At 43.6% G+C, this 13,961-nt stretch overlaps 19 non-coding genes across 19 annotated transcripts; all 19 read right to left on the minus strand.

Moving 5' to 3' along the window:
• Positions 1-792: 792 nt before the first annotated feature.
• On the minus strand, positions 793-864 carry TRNAG-CCC (transfer RNA glycine (anticodon CCC)). The gene has a single exon. It is a non-coding gene; the product is annotated as a tRNA-Gly (tRNA).
• A 551-nt stretch (positions 865-1,415) lies between these two features.
• On the minus strand, positions 1,416-1,487 carry TRNAM-CAU (transfer RNA methionine (anticodon CAU)). The gene has a single exon. It is a non-coding gene; the product is annotated as a tRNA-Met (tRNA).
• Positions 1,488-2,115: 628 nt separating this feature from the next.
• Positions 2,116-2,187, minus strand: TRNAG-UCC (transfer RNA glycine (anticodon UCC)). The gene has a single exon. It is a non-coding gene; the product is annotated as a tRNA-Gly (tRNA).
• Positions 2,188-2,735: 548 nt separating this feature from the next.
• Positions 2,736-2,807, minus strand: TRNAM-CAU (transfer RNA methionine (anticodon CAU)). The gene has a single exon. It is a non-coding gene; the product is annotated as a tRNA-Met (tRNA).
• An 867-nt stretch (positions 2,808-3,674) lies between these two features.
• TRNAG-CCC (transfer RNA glycine (anticodon CCC)) lies at positions 3,675-3,746 on the minus strand. The gene has a single exon. It is a non-coding gene; the product is annotated as a tRNA-Gly (tRNA).
• A 551-nt stretch (positions 3,747-4,297) lies between these two features.
• Positions 4,298-4,369, minus strand: TRNAM-CAU (transfer RNA methionine (anticodon CAU)). Its single transcript has one exon. It is a non-coding gene; the product is annotated as a tRNA-Met (tRNA).
• A 628-nt stretch (positions 4,370-4,997) lies between these two features.
• On the minus strand, positions 4,998-5,069 carry TRNAG-UCC (transfer RNA glycine (anticodon UCC)). Its single transcript has one exon. It is a non-coding gene; the product is annotated as a tRNA-Gly (tRNA).
• A 548-nt stretch (positions 5,070-5,617) lies between these two features.
• On the minus strand, positions 5,618-5,689 carry TRNAM-CAU (transfer RNA methionine (anticodon CAU)). Its single transcript has one exon. It is a non-coding gene; the product is annotated as a tRNA-Met (tRNA).
• An 867-nt stretch (positions 5,690-6,556) lies between these two features.
• TRNAG-CCC (transfer RNA glycine (anticodon CCC)) lies at positions 6,557-6,628 on the minus strand. The gene has a single exon. It is a non-coding gene; the product is annotated as a tRNA-Gly (tRNA).
• A 551-nt stretch (positions 6,629-7,179) lies between these two features.
• TRNAM-CAU (transfer RNA methionine (anticodon CAU)) lies at positions 7,180-7,251 on the minus strand. Its single transcript has one exon. It is a non-coding gene; the product is annotated as a tRNA-Met (tRNA).
• A 628-nt stretch (positions 7,252-7,879) lies between these two features.
• TRNAG-UCC (transfer RNA glycine (anticodon UCC)) lies at positions 7,880-7,951 on the minus strand. Its single transcript has one exon. It is a non-coding gene; the product is annotated as a tRNA-Gly (tRNA).
• Positions 7,952-8,499: 548 nt separating this feature from the next.
• Positions 8,500-8,571, minus strand: TRNAM-CAU (transfer RNA methionine (anticodon CAU)). The gene has a single exon. It is a non-coding gene; the product is annotated as a tRNA-Met (tRNA).
• An 867-nt stretch (positions 8,572-9,438) lies between these two features.
• TRNAG-CCC (transfer RNA glycine (anticodon CCC)) lies at positions 9,439-9,510 on the minus strand. Its single transcript has one exon. It is a non-coding gene; the product is annotated as a tRNA-Gly (tRNA).
• Positions 9,511-10,061: 551 nt separating this feature from the next.
• Positions 10,062-10,133, minus strand: TRNAM-CAU (transfer RNA methionine (anticodon CAU)). Its single transcript has one exon. It is a non-coding gene; the product is annotated as a tRNA-Met (tRNA).
• Positions 10,134-10,761: 628 nt separating this feature from the next.
• Positions 10,762-10,833, minus strand: TRNAG-UCC (transfer RNA glycine (anticodon UCC)). Its single transcript has one exon. It is a non-coding gene; the product is annotated as a tRNA-Gly (tRNA).
• Positions 10,834-11,381: 548 nt separating this feature from the next.
• Positions 11,382-11,453, minus strand: TRNAM-CAU (transfer RNA methionine (anticodon CAU)). The gene has a single exon. It is a non-coding gene; the product is annotated as a tRNA-Met (tRNA).
• Positions 11,454-12,320: 867 nt separating this feature from the next.
• TRNAG-CCC (transfer RNA glycine (anticodon CCC)) lies at positions 12,321-12,392 on the minus strand. Its single transcript has one exon. It is a non-coding gene; the product is annotated as a tRNA-Gly (tRNA).
• A 551-nt stretch (positions 12,393-12,943) lies between these two features.
• On the minus strand, positions 12,944-13,015 carry TRNAM-CAU (transfer RNA methionine (anticodon CAU)). Its single transcript has one exon. It is a non-coding gene; the product is annotated as a tRNA-Met (tRNA).
• A 628-nt stretch (positions 13,016-13,643) lies between these two features.
• TRNAG-UCC (transfer RNA glycine (anticodon UCC)) lies at positions 13,644-13,715 on the minus strand. Its single transcript has one exon. It is a non-coding gene; the product is annotated as a tRNA-Gly (tRNA).
• Between the last annotated feature and the right edge of the window lie 246 nt (positions 13,716-13,961).

The following is a 13,961-nucleotide window of genomic DNA, read 5'->3' on the forward strand; positions in this document are numbered from 1 at the left end:
AAGTATATCGCAAGGCATGCTGGGTATAGAAAAACTTCATCTTCCCCTCTCACAATCAGTCATAACTGAAAGTCAGACACTCTCAGGCACTAGCCGTTTCAAACCTTTATCAAGACAGCAGCTCTTGAACCCTCTATATCTCTCTCTGTGATACTAGCGCTAGCATGCTCAGGATTTGGCTTTACCTGGGTGCCAGAGATCTACCCGGTGAGGGCTTGCCCGGTGTGAGGCTTTTGAGCGTTTGGGAGCGTTCGGGACGTGAGTGGACGTTGGACAGGAAACTATGCAAATTTGAATCATCCAACCTTCCTGCTGCAGTGAGACGCTCTTTCCATGGACATCTGCCTCTTGGATTCCTCTCAACTTGCCTTCTGATAAAACATTTTGTGAGCCGCAGTTACCTTCGACAGCTACAAGGTGGCGCTACATGCAGGTGAGAGCACAAGTATGCACAAAATGTTAAGGACTTTTGACAGATTTATCGGTGGATCTTGTATATTTTTTTCAGAGGCTAGATATTGCCTAGAAATGCTTTCTAACATAGAGATGCTAGAGTTATAATGTCTGCCCACTGTAACATATTTATTACCAGCACATGTGAGTGGTGACTCTGCTTTATGAAACTTATCATATATTAGGACAATGAATGTAGCAGAAGGGGCGATCGAGAGGTTTGCCTACGTATTTGTTTATTTCTTTATATATGGCTGATTAATCTGTTCATGATATTTCCATTTTGTGAAATGTTGAATTAAAGTATATCCTGCTTGCAGAATATCTAAGTATTTGCATTGCGTTGGCCGGGAATCGAACCCGGGTCAACTGCTTGGGAAGCAGCTATGCTCACCACTATACCACCAACGCCCTCTGACATTTGCGCTCTCGGTTCTAAATATTATGACTCAGAGATCAATGACTATCTTGCACCAGCTTCAATGGTGCATTTGGTTTAGATACCAACATGAAAAGCAGTAGAACGTTATTTGCAGAGGGTAAGGAACTGGGGATTAAAACCAAGGACAAAGCTGTGCAGAAGAGAAGAATGGAAAGCAGCAGTACAATTAATATATATATAAAACATATAGAGGCAGCAAGGGAAGCAAAGCAGGGAAGAGAAAGAGAGAACATTCCATGAAATGCCCAGGAGATAGATAAGAGCAGAACAAAAAGGGAAGAATGAAATTCAAAGCCTGCACAGAAAAGTGTTTGAAGGTCCCACCAGTCATGTATGCTTATTATTGTGTGTCTTTACTTTCAAAGTACAGGGTGGATCCTTTGACACTCCCTCTCTTGTATTTCAGCAGACACAGATAGTTGAGAAGTCTTATATCACTTAGCTGGCACAAGCTTGCGCTTTTCCTTTCCGGCAGCGTGGAAATGACAGCTTGGTCCTTGGAAGAAAAATCAAGCAAAATTAGCAGAGGATGGTTTCGATCCATCGACCTCTGGGTTATGGGCCCAGCACGCTTCCGCTGCGCCACTCTGCTCCTTTTTCAGAGTGTTCTCTTTATGCAGATGAGGAGCATTCAGGGGAGTGACGTGGGCGTTCGGGACGTGAGAGGACGATGGGCAGGAAACTGTGCAAATTTGAAGCATCCATCCTTCCTGCTGCAGTCAGAGGCTCTTTCCAAGGACATCTGCCTCTTGGATTCCTCTCAACTTGCCTTCTGATAAAACATTTTGTGAGCCGCAGTTACCTTCGGCGCCTACAAGGTGGCGCTACATTCAGGTGAGAGCACAAGTATGCCCAAAATATTGGGGACTTTTGCCAGATTTATGGATGGATTTTACATATTTTTTTCAGAGGCTAGACATTACCTAGGAATGCTTTTTAACATAGAGATGCTTTAGTTATAATGTGTGGTCGGGCCTCAGCCCGTTCATTGTCTTCCCACTGTAACATATTTATTACCAGCTCATGTGAGTGGTGACTCTGCTTTATGAAACTTATCATATAGTAGGACAATGAGTATAGCTGAAGGGGCGATCGAGATGCTTGCCTACATATTTGTTTATTTTTTATATAAGGGCTGATTAATCTGTTCATGATATTTCCATTTTGTGACATGTTGCATTAAAATATATCCTGATTGTAGAATATATAAGAATTGGTACTGCGTTGGCCGGGAATCGAACCCGGGTCAACTGCTTGGAAGGCAGCTATGCTCACCACTATACCACCAACGCCCTCTGATCTGTGCAAGCTCGGTTCTCAACATTACGACCCTGAGTTCAATGTCTATCTTGCACCAGCTTCAATGGTGCATTTGGTTTAGATACCAACATGAGAAGCAGTAGAAAGGTTTTAGCAGATTGTAAGGAACTGGGATTGAAACCAAGGACAAAGCTGTGAAGAAGAGAAGAATGGTAAGCAGCAGTACAAATAATGGATATGAACATATAGAGGCAGCATGGGAAGCAAAGCAGGGGAAAGAAAGAGAGAACATTCCAGGAAATGCCCAGGAGATAGATAAGAGCAGAACAAAAAGGGAAGAATGATATTCAAAGCATGCCCAGAAAAGTGTTTGAAGGTCCCACCAGTCATTTATGCTTATTATTGTGTGTCTTTACTTTCAAGGTACAGGGTGGATCCCTTTGACGATCCCTCTCTTGTATTTCAGCAGACACAGATAGTTCAGAAGTCGTTTCTACCATAGCTGGCACAAGCTTGCGCTTTTCCTTGCTGGCAGCCTTAAAATGACAGCTTGGTCCTTGGAAGAAAAATCAAGCAAAACTAGCAGAGGATGGTTTCGATCCATCGACCTCTGGGTTATGGGCCCAGCACGCTTCCGCTGCGCCACTCTGCTGCTTTGGGAAAGTGTTCTCTTTATGCAGATGAGGAGCATTCAGCAGAGTAGCATGGGATTGGTCGGGCTCTCACCTCATTTGCCTAAGTATATCGCAAGGCATGCTGGGTATAGAAAAACTTCATCTTCCCCTCTCACAATCAGTCATAACTGAAAGTCAGACACTCTCAGGCACTAGCCGTTTCAAACCTTTATCAAGACAGCAGCTCTTGAACCCTCTATATCTCTCTCTGTGATACTAGCGCTAGCATGCTCAGGATTTGGCTTTACCTGGGTGCCAGAGATCTACCCGGTGAGGGCTGAGGCTTTTGAGCGTTTGGGAGCGTTCGGGACGTGAGTGGACGTTGGACAGGAAACTATGCAAATTTGAATCATCCAACCTTCCTGCTGCAGTGAGACGCTCTTTCCATGGACATCTGCCTCTTGGATTCCTCTCAACTTGCCTTCTGATAAAACATTTTGTGAGCCGCAGTTACCTTCGACAGCTACAAGGTGGCGCTACATGCAGGTGAGAGCACAAGTATGCACAAAATGTTAAGGACTTTTGACAGATTTATCGGTGGATCTTGTATATTTTTTTCAGAGGCTAGATATTGCCTAGAAATGCTTTCTAACATAGAGATGCTAGAGTTATAATGTCTGCCCACTGTAACATATTTATTACCAGCACATGTGAGTGGTGACTCTGCTTTATGAAACTTATCATATATCAGGACAATGAATGTAGCAGAAGGGGCGATCGAGAGGTTTGCCTACGTATTTGTTTATTTCTTTATATATGGCTGATTAATCTGTTCATGATATTTCCATTTTGTGAAATGTTGAATTAAAGTATATCCTGCTTGCAGAATATATAAGTATTTGCATTGCGTTGGCCGGGAATCGAACCCGGGTCAACTGCTTGGGAAGCAGCTATGCTCACCACTATACCACCAACGCCCTCTGACATTTGCGCTCTCGGTTCTAAATATTATGACTCAGAGATCAATGACTATCTTGCACCAGCTTCAATGGTGCATTTGGTTTAGATACCAACATGAAAAGCAGTAGAACGTTATTTGCAGAGGGTAAGGAACTGGGGATTAAAACCAAGGACAAAGCTGTGCAGAAGAGAAGAATGGAAAGCAGCAGTACAATTAATATATATATAAAACATATAGAGGCAGCAAGGGAAGCAAAGCAGGGAAGAGAAAGAGAGAACATTCCATGAAATGCCCAGGAGATAGATAAGAGCAGAACAAAAAGGGAAGAATGAAATTCAAAGCCTGCACAGAAAAGTGTTTGAAGGTCCCACCAGTCATGTATGCTTATTATTGTGTGTCTTTACTTTCAAAGTACAGGGTGGATCCTTTGACACTCCCTCTCTTGTATTTCAGCAGACACAGATAGTTGAGAAGTCTTATATCACTTAGCTGGCACAAGCTTGCGCTTTTCCTTTCCGGCAGCGTGGAAATGACAGCTTGGTCCTTGGAAGAAAAATCAAGCAAAATTAGCAGAGGATGGTTTCGATCCATCGACCTCTGGGTTATGGGCCCAGCACGCTTCCGCTGCGCCACTCTGCTCCTTTTTCAGAGTGTTCTCTTTATGCAGATGAGGAGCATTCAGGGGAGTGACGTGGGCGTTCGGGACGTGAGAGGACGATGGGCAGGAAACTGTGCAAATTTGAAGCATCCATCCTTCCTGCTGCAGTCAGAGGCTCTTTCCAAGGACATCTGCCTCTTGGATTCCTCTCAACTTGCCTTCTGATAAAACATTTTGTGAGCCGCAGTTACCTTCGGCGCCTACAAGGTGGCGCTACATTCAGGTGAGAGCACAAGTATGCCCAAAATATTGGGGACTTTTGCCAGATTTATGGATGGATTTTACATATTTTTTTCAGAGGCTAGACATTACCTAGGAATGCTTTTTAACATAGAGATGCTTTAGTTATAATGTGTGGTCGGGCCTCAGCCCGTTCATTGTCTTCCCACTGTAACATATTTATTACCAGCTCATGTGAGTGGTGACTCTGCTTTATGAAACTTATCATATAGTAGGACAATGAGTATAGCTGAAGGGGCGATCGAGATGCTTGCCTACATATTTGTTTATTTTTTATATAAGGGCTGATTAATCTGTTCATGATATTTCCATTTTGTGACATGTTGCATTAAAATATATCCTGATTGTAGAATATATAAGAATTGGTACTGCGTTGGCCGGGAATCGAACCCGGGTCAACTGCTTGGAAGGCAGCTATGCTCACCACTATACCACCAACGCCCTCTGATCTGTGCAAGCTCGGTTCTCAACATTACGACCCTGAGTTCAATGTCTATCTTGCACCAGCTTCAATGGTGCATTTGGTTTAGATACCAACATGAGAAGCAGTAGAAAGGTTTTAGCAGATTGTAAGGAACTGGGATTGAAACCAAGGACAAAGCTGTGAAGAAGAGAAGAATGGTAAGCAGCAGTACAAATAATGGATATGAACATATAGAGGCAGCATGGGAAGCAAAGCAGGGGAAAGAAAGAGAGAACATTCCAGGAAATGCCCAGGAGATAGATAAGAGCAGAACAAAAAGGGAAGAATGATATTCAAAGCATGCCCAGAAAAGTGTTTGAAGGTCCCACCAGTCATTTATGCTTATTATTGTGTGTCTTTACTTTCAAGGTACAGGGTGGATCCCTTTGACGATCCCTCTCTTGTATTTCAGCAGACACAGATAGTTCAGAAGTCGTTTCTACCATAGCTGGCACAAGCTTGCGCTTTTCCTTGCTGGCAGCCTTAAAATGACAGCTTGGTCCTTGGAAGAAAAATCAAGCAAAACTAGCAGAGGATGGTTTCGATCCATCGACCTCTGGGTTATGGGCCCAGCACGCTTCCGCTGCGCCACTCTGCTGCTTTGGGAAAGTGTTCTCTTTATGCAGATGAGGAGCATTCAGCAGAGTAGCATGGGATTGGTCGGGCTCTCACCTCATTTGCCTAAGTATATCGCAAGGCATGCTGGGTATAGAAAAACTTCATCTTCCCCTCTCACAATCAGTCATAACTGAAAGTCAGACACTCTCAGGCACTAGCCGTTTCAAACCTTTATCAAGACAGCAGCTCTTGAACCCTCTATATCTCTCTCTGTGATACTAGCGCTAGCATGCTCAGGATTTGGCTTTACCTGGGTGCCAGAGATCTACCCGGTGAGGGCTGAGGCTTTTGAGCGTTTGGGAGCGTTCGGGACGTGAGTGGACGTTGGACAGGAAACTATGCAAATTTGAATCATCCAACCTTCCTGCTGCAGTGAGACGCTCTTTCCATGGACATCTGCCTCTTGGATTCCTCTCAACTTGCCTTCTGATAAAACATTTTGTGAGCCGCAGTTACCTTCGACAGCTACAAGGTGGCGCTACATGCAGGTGAGAGCACAAGTATGCACAAAATGTTAAGGACTTTTGACAGATTTATCGGTGGATCTTGTATATTTTTTTCAGAGGCTAGATATTGCCTAGAAATGCTTTCTAACATAGAGATGCTAGAGTTATAATGTCTGCCCACTGTAACATATTTATTACCAGCACATGTGAGTGGTGACTCTGCTTTATGAAACTTATCATATATCAGGACAATGAATGTAGCAGAAGGGGCGATCGAGAGGTTTGCCTACGTATTTGTTTATTTCTTTATATATGGCTGATTAATCTGTTCATGATATTTCCATTTTGTGAAATGTTGAATTAAAGTATATCCTGCTTGCAGAATATATAAGTATTTGCATTGCGTTGGCCGGGAATCGAACCCGGGTCAACTGCTTGGGAAGCAGCTATGCTCACCACTATACCACCAACGCCCTCTGACATTTGCGCTCTCGGTTCTAAATATTATGACTCAGAGATCAATGACTATCTTGCACCAGCTTCAATGGTGCATTTGGTTTAGATACCAACATGAAAAGCAGTAGAACGTTATTTGCAGAGGGTAAGGAACTGGGGATTAAAACCAAGGACAAAGCTGTGCAGAAGAGAAGAATGGAAAGCAGCAGTACAATTAATATATATATAAAACATATAGAGGCAGCAAGGGAAGCAAAGCAGGGAAGAGAAAGAGAGAACATTCCATGAAATGCCCAGGAGATAGATAAGAGCAGAACAAAAAGGGAAGAATGAAATTCAAAGCCTGCACAGAAAAGTGTTTGAAGGTCCCACCAGTCATGTATGCTTATTATTGTGTGTCTTTACTTTCAAAGTACAGGGTGGATCCTTTGACACTCCCTCTCTTGTATTTCAGCAGACACAGATAGTTGAGAAGTCTTATATCACTTAGCTGGCACAAGCTTGCGCTTTTCCTTTCCGGCAGCGTGGAAATGACAGCTTGGTCCTTGGAAGAAAAATCAAGCAAAATTAGCAGAGGATGGTTTCGATCCATCGACCTCTGGGTTATGGGCCCAGCACGCTTCCGCTGCGCCACTCTGCTCCTTTTTCAGAGTGTTCTCTTTATGCAGATGAGGAGCATTCAGGGGAGTGACGTGGGCGTTCGGGACGTGAGAGGACGATGGGCAGGAAACTGTGCAAATTTGAAGCATCCATCCTTCCTGCTGCAGTCAGAGGCTCTTTCCAAGGACATCTGCCTCTTGGATTCCTCTCAACTTGCCTTCTGATAAAACATTTTGTGAGCCGCAGTTACCTTCGGCGCCTACAAGGTGGCGCTACATTCAGGTGAGAGCACAAGTATGCCCAAAATATTGGGGACTTTTGCCAGATTTATCGATGGATTTTACATATTTTTTTCAGAGGCTAGACATTACCTAGGAATGCTTTTTAACATAGAGATGCTTTAGTTATAATGTGTGGTCGGGCCTCAGCCCGTTCATTGTCTTCCCACTGTAACATATTTATTACCAGCTCATGTGAGTGGTGACTCTGCTTTATGAAACTTATCATATAGTAGGACAATGAGTATAGCTGAAGGGGCGATCGAGATGCTTGCCTACATATTTGTTTATTTTTTATATAAGGGCTGATTAATCTGTTCATGATATTTCCATTTTGTGACATGTTGCATTAAAATATATCCTGATTGTAGAATATATAAGAATTGGTACTGCGTTGGCCGGGAATCGAACCCGGGTCAACTGCTTGGAAGGCAGCTATGCTCACCACTATACCACCAACGCCCTCTGATCTGTGCAAGCTCGGTTCTCAACATTACGACCCTGAGTTCAATGTCTATCTTGCACCAGCTTCAATGGTGCATTTGGTTTAGATACCAACATGAGAAGCAGTAGAAAGGTTTTAGCAGATTGTAAGGAACTGGGATTGAAACCAAGGACAAAGCTGTGAAGAAGAGAAGAATGGTAAGCAGCAGTACAAATAATGGATATGAACATATAGAGGCAGCATGGGAAGCAAAGCAGGGGAAAGAAAGAGAGAACATTCCAGGAAATGCCCAGGAGATAGATAAGAGCAGAACAAAAAGGGAAGAATGATATTCAAAGCATGCCCAGAAAAGTGTTTGAAGGTCCCACCAGTCATTTATGCTTATTATTGTGTGTCTTTACTTTCAAGGTACAGGGTGGATCCCTTTGACGATCCCTCTCTTGTATTTCAGCAGACACAGATAGTTCAGAAGTCGTTTCTACCATAGCTGGCACAAGCTTGCGCTTTTCCTTGCTGGCAGCCTTAAAATGACAGCTTGGTCCTTGGAAGAAAAATCAAGCAAAACTAGCAGAGGATGGTTTCGATCCATCGACCTCTGGGTTATGGGCCCAGCACGCTTCCGCTGCGCCACTCTGCTGCTTTGGGAAAGTGTTCTCTTTATGCAGATGAGGAGCATTCAGCAGAGTAGCATGGGATTGGTCGGGCTCTCACCTCATTTGCCTAAGTATATCGCAAGGCATGCTGGGTATAGAAAAACTTCATCTTCCCCTCTCACAATCAGTCATAACTGAAAGTCAGACACTCTCAGGCACTAGCCGTTTCAAACCTTTATCAAGACAGCAGCTCTTGAACCCTCTATATCTCTCTCTGTGATACTAGCGCTAGCATGCTCAGGATTTGGCTTTACCTGGGTGCCAGAGATCTACCCGGTGAGGGCTGAGGCTTTTGAGCGTTTGGGAGCGTTCGGGACGTGAGTGGACGTTGGACAGGAAACTATGCAAATTTGAATCATCCAACCTTCCTGCTGCAGTGAGACGCTCTTTCCATGGACATCTGCCTCTTGGATTCCTCTCAACTTGCCTTCTGATAAAACATTTTGTGAGCCGCAGTTACCTTCGACAGCTACAAGGTGGCGCTACATGCAGGTGAGAGCACAAGTATGCACAAAATGTTAAGGACTTTTGACAGATTTATCGGTGGATCTTGTATATTTTTTTCAGAGGCTAGATATTGCCTAGAAATGCTTTCTAACATAGAGATGCTAGAGTTATAATGTCTGCCCACTGTAACATATTTATTACCAGCACATGTGAGTGGTGACTCTGCTTTATGAAACTTATCATATATCAGGACAATGAATGTAGCAGAAGGGGCGATCGAGAGGTTTGCCTACGTATTTGTTTATTTCTTTATATATGGCTGATTAATCTGTTCATGATATTTCCATTTTGTGAAATGTTGAATTAAAGTATATCCTGCTTGCAGAATATATAAGTATTTGCATTGCGTTGGCCGGGAATCGAACCCGGGTCAACTGCTTGGGAAGCAGCTATGCTCACCACTATACCACCAACGCCCTCTGACATTTGCGCTCTCGGTTCTAAATATTATGACTCAGAGATCAATGACTATCTTGCACCAGCTTCAATGGTGCATTTGGTTTAGATACCAACATGAAAAGCAGTAGAACGTTATTTGCAGAGGGTAAGGAACTGGGGATTAAAACCAAGGACAAAGCTGTGCAGAAGAGAAGAATGGAAAGCAGCAGTACAATTAATATATATATAAAACATATAGAGGCAGCAAGGGAAGCAAAGCAGGGAAGAGAAAGAGAGAACATTCCATGAAATGCCCAGGAGATAGATAAGAGCAGAACAAAAAGGGAAGAATGAAATTCAAAGCCTGCACAGAAAAGTGTTTGAAGGTCCCACCAGTCATGTATGCTTATTATTGTGTGTCTTTACTTTCAAAGTACAGGGTGGATCCTTTGACACTCCCTCTCTTGTATTTCAGCAGACACAGATAGTTGAGAAGTCTTATATCACTTAGCTGGCACAAGCTTGCGCTTTTCCTTTCCGGCAGCGTGGAAATGACAGCTTGGTCCTTGGAAGAAAAATCAAGCAAAATTAGCAGAGGATGGTTTCGATCCATCGACCTCTGGGTTATGGGCCCAGCACGCTTCCGCTGCGCCACTCTGCTCCTTTTTCAGAGTGTTCTCTTTATGCAGATGAGGAGCATTCAGGGGAGTGACGTGGGCGTTCGGGACGTGAGAGGACGATGGGCAGGAAACTGTGCAAATTTGAAGCATCCATCCTTCCTGCTGCAGTCAGAGGCTCTTTCCAAGGACATCTGCCTCTTGGATTCCTCTCAACTTGCCTTCTGATAAAACATTTTGTGAGCCGCAGTTACCTTCGGCGCCTACAAGGTGGCGCTACATTCAGGTGAGAGCACAAGTATGCCCAAAATATTGGGGACTTTTGCCAGATTTATGGATGGATTTTACATATTTTTTTCAGAGGCTAGACATTACCTAGGAATGCTTTTTAACATAGAGATGCTTTAGTTATAATGTGTGGTCGGGCCTCAGCCCGTTCATTGTCTTCCCACTGTAACATATTTATTACCAGCTCATGTGAGTGGTGACTCTGCTTTATGAAACTTATCATATAGTAGGACAATGAGTATAGCTGAAGGGGCGATCGAGATGCTTGCCTACATATTTGTTTATTTTTTATATAAGGGCTGATTAATCTGTTCATGATATTTCCATTTTGTGACATGTTGCATTAAAATATATCCTGATTGTAGAATATATAAGAATTGGTACTGCGTTGGCCGGGAATCGAACCCGGGTCAACTGCTTGGAAGGCAGCTATGCTCACCACTATACCACCAACGCCCTCTGGTCTGTGCAAGCTCGGTTCTCAACATTACGACCCTGAGTTCAATGTCTATCTTGCACCAGCTTCAATGGTGCATTTGGTTTAGATACCAACATGAGAAGCAGTAGAAAGGTTTTAGCAGATTGTAAGGAACTGGGATTGAAACCAAGGACAAAGCTGTGAAGAAGAGAAGAATGGTAAGCAGCAGTACAAATAATGGATATGAACATATAGAGGCAGCATGGGAAGCAAAGCAGGGGAAAGAAAGAGAGAACATTCCAGGAAATGCCCAGGAGATAGATAAGAGCAGAACAAAAAGGGAAGAATGATATTCAAAGCATGCCCAGAAAAGTGTTTGAAGGTCCCACCAGTCATTTATGCTTATTATTGTGTGTCTTTACTTTCAAGGTACAGGGTGGATCCCTTTGACGATCCCTCTCTTGTATTTCAGCAGACACAGATAGTTCAGAAGTCGTTTCTACCATAGCTGGCACAAGCTTGCGCTTTTCCTTGCTGGCAGCCTTAAAATGACAGCTTGGTCCTTGGAAGAAAAATCAAGCAAAACTAGCAGAGGATGGTTTCGATCCATCGACCTCTGGGTTATGGGCCCAGCACGCTTCCGCTGCGCCACTCTGCTGCTTTGGGAAAGTGTTCTCTTTATGCAGATGAGGAGCATTCAGCAGAGTAGCATGGGATTGGTCGGGCTCTCACCTCATTTGCCTAAGTATATCGCAAGGCATGCTGGGTATAGAAAAACTTCATCTTCCCCTCTCACAATCAGTCATAACTGAAAGTCAGACACTCTCAGGCACTAGCCGTTTCAAACCTTTATCAAGACAGCAGCTCTTGAACCCTCTATATCTCTCTCTGTGATACTAGCGCTAGCATGCTCAGGATTTGGCTTTACCTGGGTGCCAGAGATCTACCCGGTGAGGGCTGAGGCTTTTGAGCGTTTGGGAGCGTTCGGGACGTGAGTGGACGTTGGACAGGAAACTATGCAAATTTGAATCATCCAACCTTCCTGCTGCAGTGAGACGCTCTTTCCATGGACATCTGCCTCTTGGATTCCTCTCAACTTGCCTTCTGATAAAACATTTTGTGAGCCGCAGTTACCTTCGACAGCTACAAGGTGGCGCTACATGCAGGTGAGAGCACAAGTATGCACAAAATGTTAAGGACTTTTGACAGATTTATCGGTGGATCTTGTATATTTTTTTCAGAGGCTAGATATTGCCTAGAAATGCTTTCTAACATAGAGATGCTAGAGTTATAATGTCTGCCCACTGTAACATATTTATTACCAGCACATGTGAGTGGTGACTCTGCTTTATGAAACTTATCATATATCAGGACAATGAATGTAGCAGAAGGGGCGATCGAGAGGTTTGCCTACGTATTTGTTTATTTCTTTATATATGGCTGATTAATCTGTTCATGATATTTCCATTTTGTGAAATGTTGAATTAAAGTATATCCTGCTTGCAGAATATATAAGTATTTGCATTGCGTTGGCCGGGAATCGAACCCGGGTCAACTGCTTGGGAAGCAGCTATGCTCACCACTATACCACCAACGCCCTCTGACATTTGCGCTCTCGGTTCTAAATATTATGACTCAGAGATCAATGACTATCTTGCACCAGCTTCAATGGTGCATTTGGTTTAGATACCAACATGAAAAGCAGTAGAACGTTATTTGCAGAGGGTAAGGAACTGGGGATTAAAACCAAGGACAAAGCTGTGCAGAAGAGAAGAATGGAAAGCAGCAGTACAATTAATATATATATAAAACATATAGAGGCAGCAAGGGAAGCAAAGCAGGGAAGAGAAAGAGAGAACATTCCATGAAATGCCCAGGAGATAGATAAGAGCAGAACAAAAAGGGAAGAATGAAATTCAAAGCCTGCACAGAAAAGTGTTTGAAGGTCCCACCAGTCATGTATGCTTATTATTGTGTGTCTTTACTTTCAAAGTACAGGGTGGATCCTTTGACACTCCCTCTCTTGTATTTCAGCAGACACAGATAGTTGAGAAGTCTTATATCACTTAGCTGGCACAAGCTTGCGCTTTTCCTTTCCGGCAGCGTGGAAATGACAGCTTGGTCCTTGGAAGAAAAATCAAGCAAAATTAGCAGAGGATGGTTTCGATCCATCGACCTCTGGGTTATGGGCCCAGCACGCTTCCGCTGCGCCACTCTGCTCCTTTTTCAGAGTGTTCTCTTTATGCAGATGAGGAGCATTCAGGGGAGTGACGTGGGCGTTCGGGACGTGAGAGGACGATGGGCAGGAAACTGTGCAAATTTGAAGCATCCATCCTTCCTGCTGCAGTCAGAGGCTCTTTCCAAGGACATCTGCCTCTTGGATTCCTCTCAACTTGCCTTCTGATAAAACATTTTGTGAGCCGCAGTTACCTTCGGCGCCTACAAGGTGGCGCTACATTCAGGTGAGAGCACAAGTATGCCCAAAATATTGGGGACTTTTGCCAGATTTATCGATGGATTTTACATATTTTTTTCAGAGGCTAGACATTACCTAGGAATGCTTTTTAACATAGAGATGCTTTAGTTATAATGTGTGGTCGGGCCTCAGCCCGTTCATTGTCTTCCCACTGTAACATATTTATTACCAGCTCATGTGAGTGGTGACTCTGCTTTATGAAACTTATCATATAGTAGGACAATGAGTATAGCAGAAGGGGCGATCGAGATGCTTGCCTACATATTTGTTTATTTTTTATATAATGGCTGATTAATCTGTTCATGATATTTCCATTTTGTGACATGTTGCATTAAAATATATCCTGATTGCAGAATATATAAGAATTGGTACTGCGTTGGCCGGGAATCGAACCCGGGTCAACTGCTTGGAAGGCAGCTATGCTCACCACTATACCACCAACGCCCTCTGATCTGTGCAATCTCGGTTCTCAACATTACGACCCTGAGTTCAATGTCTATCTTGCACCAGCTTCAATGGTGCATTTGGTTTAGATACCAACATGAGAAGCAGTAGAAAGGTTTTAGCAGATTGTAAGGAACTGGGATTGAAACCAAGGACAAAGCTGTGAAGAAGAGAAGAATGGTAAGCAGCAGTACAAATAATGGATATGAACATATAGAGGCAGCATGGGAAGCAAAGCAGGGGAAA

This window comes from Lissotriton helveticus, unplaced genomic scaffold, assembly GCF_964261635.1.
Source record: "Lissotriton helveticus unplaced genomic scaffold, aLisHel1.1 SCAFFOLD_1115, whole genome shotgun sequence".
Taxonomy (NCBI): Eukaryota; Metazoa; Chordata; class Amphibia; order Caudata; family Salamandridae; genus Lissotriton; species Lissotriton helveticus.